Source organism: Micromesistius poutassou, assembly GCF_964030765.1.
Source record: "Micromesistius poutassou genome assembly, chromosome: 7".
In the NCBI taxonomy this organism is placed as follows: Eukaryota; Metazoa; Chordata; class Actinopteri; order Gadiformes; family Gadidae; genus Micromesistius; species Micromesistius poutassou.
This window is the reverse complement of record NC_140277.1, coordinates 19,871,592-19,877,635: the sequence shown is the minus strand read 5'-3', so window position 1 is coordinate 19,877,635 and position 6,044 is coordinate 19,871,592.

The following is a 6,044-nucleotide window of genomic DNA, read 5'->3' as shown; positions in this document are numbered from 1 at the left end:
AACATTAAGAACACATTGCACTACTGCTGCTGCTCCTAATGAGTTTTAATGAAATGCTTTACCTTTAGACAATGGTTTTATTTGTATAGGCCTGTTTTAATTATGATTTTGGAACGGTACAGCAGATTTAGAAATCAGTTTATCAATCAGTTTCTCGTACAAGAAATCCACACTTGATTGATGTGTGATTGCCACTTGTCCAGAATTGATTTGAGCAATTAACTATCTGTCTCTCTTATTATACTTTCATCCAAAACACCTTGCAGTTTATTCAGAAACACGTCAAGGAGCAAGCAGGGGTTAGGGGTTAGGGACTATGGGTTAGGGACTAGGGGTTAGGGGTTAGGGACTAGGGACTAGGGGTTAGGGACTAGGGGTTAGGGGTTAGGGACTAGGGACTAGGGGTTAGGGACTAGGGGTTAGGGACTAGGGGTTAGGGACTAGGGGTTAGGGGTTAGGGGTTAGGGACTAGGGGTTAGGGGTTAGGGACTAGGGGTTAGGGACTAGGGGTTAGGGACTAGGGGTTAGGGGTTAGGGACTAGGGGTTAGGGACTAGGGGTTAGGGGTTAGGGGTTAGGGGTTAGGGGTAAGATTGTGAGAGTTAAACCCAGAACCAGGCCGAAGGTTTGGGAGGTAAACCCTGACTAGAAGGTAAACCCTTTTGGGAGGTAAACCCTGACTAGAAGGTAAACCCTTTTGGGAGGTAAACCCTGACTAGAAGGTAAACCCTTTTGGGGGATAAAACGACATACTCTTCAAAGGACAACTTCAACTGCTGTCCCATTCCCCTGGGGAGGGTGGAGGGGGGCAGCTTTGAAGTGATAATAGCCGAGTCGCCCTCCCCTCCCTCTCCCCCAGCTCTCTGTGGATATACAGCCACTATGACAGGTCATTTGTTATCAAAATTGCTCTCACTGCTGCACAGCTCTGAAACTCCCTGGCCCTTCTCTGCTCTCTGACTCATTCTTCTCCTCTTCTGCTCCCTGCCTCTCCACCCTTCCCTCCCGTGCTGTGGACCTGTGCCCCCTCACCCTGCCCTGCTATTGGTCGCAGTGGGGTAGGACTTCCTGTCAGGTGTGCTAAGTGTTATTGACCACACACGGACACGCGTGCACACTCACCCACATGGGACCCAGGCTCAAAAGGTGAACACACACACACACACACACACACACACACTTGTGAAGGGATGCTGACCATAAAGTGAGTACTGGTTATTGTTCACCTTTGGTTAGCGACACAAAGCAGACAGTAGCTCAGGAGGTAGAGCGGGTTGACTGGTAACCAGAAGGTTGCTGGTTTGATCGCGTGTGGAGGCGTCCCTGAGCGAGACGCCTCCCCCTGACGGCTCCAGACCCGCTGACTCTTGGGCTGCGTGGTCGACTCTGCCGTCGTGTGTGAATGTGTGAATGAACGGGTGGAAGTCGCCTGGGATAAAAATGTCTGCAAAACTCCCTAAATGAAATGTAAAGCAGAAGGCCGTTTACCAAAGCCCCAGCGGAGCTCCTTCTGGAGGAGCAGGACACGCAGCTCCCTTCATTACAGAGCTGGAAAAATACTCATTTGGTAGTTTAGCAACATTTTGTGCTTGTATATAGTGTTTTGTTTAAATAACTGGTAACACTTTAGAATAAGGGTACTTTATCTATCAATAAACATTAGTTAATGCTTTAATAATAATTATATAGTGTTAGCATAGGGGTTAATGCTAATTTAATGCTATTAAATAATGTACACATTATTACCCTAGTTAACATGAACACATTACCTGAGTTAACATGAACGCCATTAGTAAACATAAACACATTAGTCATTTATTAATGGATCTTTAGTACCCACACACACACACACACACACACACACACACACTTAATGGTTCATTAATGTACCCTTATTGTAAAGTTTCAAATAACTGAATGAAAAAAGCAATGTTTTGAAAAGGCATCTGTAAATTTGTAGCCGCTTGTGCGGTGCAAAAAAGAGAAAATGACATCATTTGGTAGAATGTGCACACTGAACAAGTAGAATCTGGTTATTATAGGATGAAGAGGTTCCCCTTTACCTGGTTACTGGCTCCCCTTAATATAGTCCTGGTCATCATCTCTTATGCCGCTTTTCCACCGACAGTACCAGTTCGACTCGCCTCCACTTGGCCCGCCTTTTTTTGCGTTTCCATTGGCAAAAAAAGTACCCGGTACCAGGTACCGGGTACTTTTTGTAGTACCACCTCCGTCGAGGTTCCAAGCAAGCTGAGCTGGTACTTTTGTGTGACGTAAACAGGCTGCTGGCTACTGATTGGCCAGCGGCTGCAGACGGGAATAATCACTCAAAGTTAAGTTGTGTCCGGCGTGGCTGGAGTCCACGGACCCGCTCCCGAGGGGGACACGGATCAGCGTTTCGCCGTGTGTGTCGCTCCTTTCCCGGGGCTAGAGTTAGGCTGTGCGTGGTTGTGTGTGTCCGGCGTGGTTGTGTGTGTCCGGCGTGGTTGTGTGTGTCCGGCGTGGCTGGAGTCCACGGACCGGCTCCCGAGGATCAGCGTTTTGCTGTTTCTTTTTATTGTCGTTCCTTTCCCAGGGCTCGAGTTGCGCCTCGATCAACGTTACCGTATGACAACAATAGACGCGCATTACGCTTTTTATTTTATTTCCCATCATAACCTCTCCCAGGAATCAGGAAATAGTCTTGATCAGATTCAGATTTCCCGGGATTAAAACCTAATGACGACCCGCCCATGTTGGAGAGGTTCTTTTCTACGACCCGCCCACGTTGAAGAGGTATTTTTTTAGATGGAAACGCGACGTGCCTGGAACCAAACCGAGTCGTGCCGCGCTAAGTCGTGGAGTGTGGAGCTGGTACTGTCGGTGGAAAAGCGGCATTAGTGAACCTTTCTGTTCCCAACCTGCGGCTAACCATAATCCAACAACTCTCATTCTCTTGGTCATTCATTTCATTCAATTTAGTATACTTTGGCAAGCCACACACACACACACACACACTCACGCATGCACGCATGCACACACACACACACACACACACACACACACACACACACACACAGCTGTGTGAATCACCATACAATTCAGAAGCCTGCATGTTCTAGTCCAGAACCCTGCCCCTCATTCAGCATGTTCTAGTCCAGAACCCAGCCCCTCATTCAGCATGTTCTAGTCCAGAACCCTGCCCCTCATTCAGCATGTTCTAGTCCAGAACCCTGCCCCTCATTCAGCATGTTCTAGTCCAGAACCCTGCCCCTCATTCAGCATGTTCTAGTCCAGAACCCAGCAGAAGGTGGGAGACGACTGAAGCCAGCCAGAGGAGGTCACGACCCCCAGTGAGAGGAGGAGGAGCCACAGTGTTGCTGTCTCTGTCGGTCGGAGGTTTCGATGAAATAGGTGTCATCTTAATATAACAACTTAATGACATTTCTGCCACCATGTCTAGTACCTGTGCCAGTGTGTGTTTAAGTGTGTACATACTGGTGAAGAGCTTTGGACCAAAGACAAGAGCAGCCACACCACTGAAGGTCATTCAAGGGACAGCAATGACCTTCAGAAGATGTTCTTTAAGAGCCCCGGCACATGTGGTGCTTTTGGTGTGAAATATTGAACGAAAAGGGAGATGAGGGACATGGTTCAGTATTTACAACCAATAATATTTTGAGCAAGCTGTGTATGCACTGACTCTCTCTATGTCACCACACGACACAAATCCAGTGACACAACAAACACCTTACCCGCTCTGTAATATGGTGTGTGTCGACCACTTGACACGTGACAGTGACTTTTATTTAGGGCAGTTAAAATTAGCGCGATAATAACGCATTAAAATAACGTAATCTTATTTTAACATAATTAATACAAATTGACAAATTGACACTACTGGGGTTTTGAAAGGTTTTGCCCACAGAATGACAACATTCATATCAGAACTAATTTTTGTTTTTAGTTACGCTTACTTTACGTTAAATTACACTTGCAGTAAGTGACAGCCTGTTAACAATTCCCAAATATGTGGTGCTACTTATTTGAATTGAACTACACTTGTAGTAACTGTTGGTTTACAATTGTACTAATTAACTGCCTGTTTACAATTCCCAAATCTGTGGTGTTCTGTAAGCTTCATATTCAACCCACACTGAGTGAGTCAATAAAACTCCCTCAAGATCACTTGGTCTAGCTTTTGCTTATTAAGTACATTTGGTATGAATGATAATGTGTCATTCCATTTCATAATCTCATTTAACTTAGTTAGTGGTTTTAAAATATAATTTTCAAAATGTGATTAATTGTGAGTTAACTCACCAATACTATGCGATTAATCGCGATTAAAAATTGTAATCATTTGACAGCCCTCCTTTTATTACATCTTTATTTGCGGCCACTAACACCTGCAAATTCATTTTGCGCAACACAATTTTCAATATTTCTCAAAAGTTAACAAGTGAACAAACTAAAGAAAACAAAAGTAGTCCCCTGCAATTTAAAATCCTTTAAGCTCATCTCTGTTTTGATGTAGTGCGTTTGATTAGCAGATATTTAAGTTCTGGCAGCAACAACATAGTGTGTATTTTCTTCTGCCAGCACTTAAAGGCTGGTAAGGGGGAGACAGTGTTGTAATCTTCATTTCAGTGCCCAAAGCGTAGATCCACCAGACTGCCAGAACATCTCATCACCATGGATAACGGCCTACCCACAATGCCACCTGCTTCTTTTCCTACTGGTATCTCTCAACATATAGAAATGTGTTATCAGCAGTACTTCATGATCTCAGGAGGTAGAACATCCCATGTATCTAGTGGACAGCTCTGTTCAAACAGACTTGTTTCATTCCAGGCTAATGACGTTCTGGCCTGGGGGCACATTGCTCTCTGTGTTTTCTGCTGCTCCTCCTATCTCGTATGTTAGATTCCCTCAAGTTCTCACTGCTCCCATCTCTGAAGACATGCAGGTCAGGCTAATTGGAGCTTTAAAATCCGCCGGTAGGTGTAAGAGTACAAATGCACAACCCCGCGTTGACCCGGGCTGGATCGCACGCCGGTAGTTGTATGTAATAAGCTTAACCAGGGTTAGGGTCAACCGTTACCTGATGAAGAAGAAGATTTTCTGTCACGACGTACAATAAAGTTTTCTGAATCTGAATCTGAACGAGGAACAGAGAGGGTTGGTAGAGCGAGCCCAGCGCACCATTTACTGGAAGATTGTAATTTGATCTAGATTTGTTTTTATTACACGCAGGGTATAAATAACGCATGCATGTGTGTGGTTATGTATGTTTGTGTATGTGTGTGTGAAACATTTGTGTTTGCAAGTTTTCTTTTTTTGTTATTTATGTGTGTAATGTATGTGTGTGTGTAGTACACAGCAACCACCGATCAAACAGCACAACAATGGCGTCCTCTTCACGCTTGTGCTACCGCTATTGATTTGATGGGTGATGTAATCATTTATGGATGATTAAATAGTCATAGCTGCAATCATCGTATGGCTTATTTACATGCCAGGCTAGGCCGCAGATGTAATCATAGACTTAATGGTGTGTGGTCTCGTCTGCTGTCTCACCGCTTCACTTCTACAATAATCTTGTAGAGGCTTTAATTAGAAGCCTGAACGGGCAAACAGACAAGGCTTGAATACGAATGTCACGTTTCTACCACGGACAGTACCTGTGTGTTTCTGTGGGGCTACCTTCGTTCATTCATCATCCTCTCCCCGCCGCCGTTCGCTGTTCTCTCTGTCCCGAGCGGTGGGAGCTGTAGAGTGCCGTGGAGCGCGTGGAGGCCCTGAGCTGGCGGTGGTCTGTCGGAGGGGGCCCCCAGGGGCCTGTAGTGTCTAACTGTCCAGCCAAACCTCAGGTGGCGGACTCAGAAGCTGCAGCTCCAGATTTAAGGGCCGTCGGGGCCCATCAGAGTGAAGCAGAGCGAGGTAGAACCGTACAACAACACGAAAGAACATAGACCAACAAGTCAAAATATTATATTCAGTAAACATCGGCCGATGTGGCTTATAAGGCTTATCACCATCGCTTATGTTGGCCAGCAGATGTAA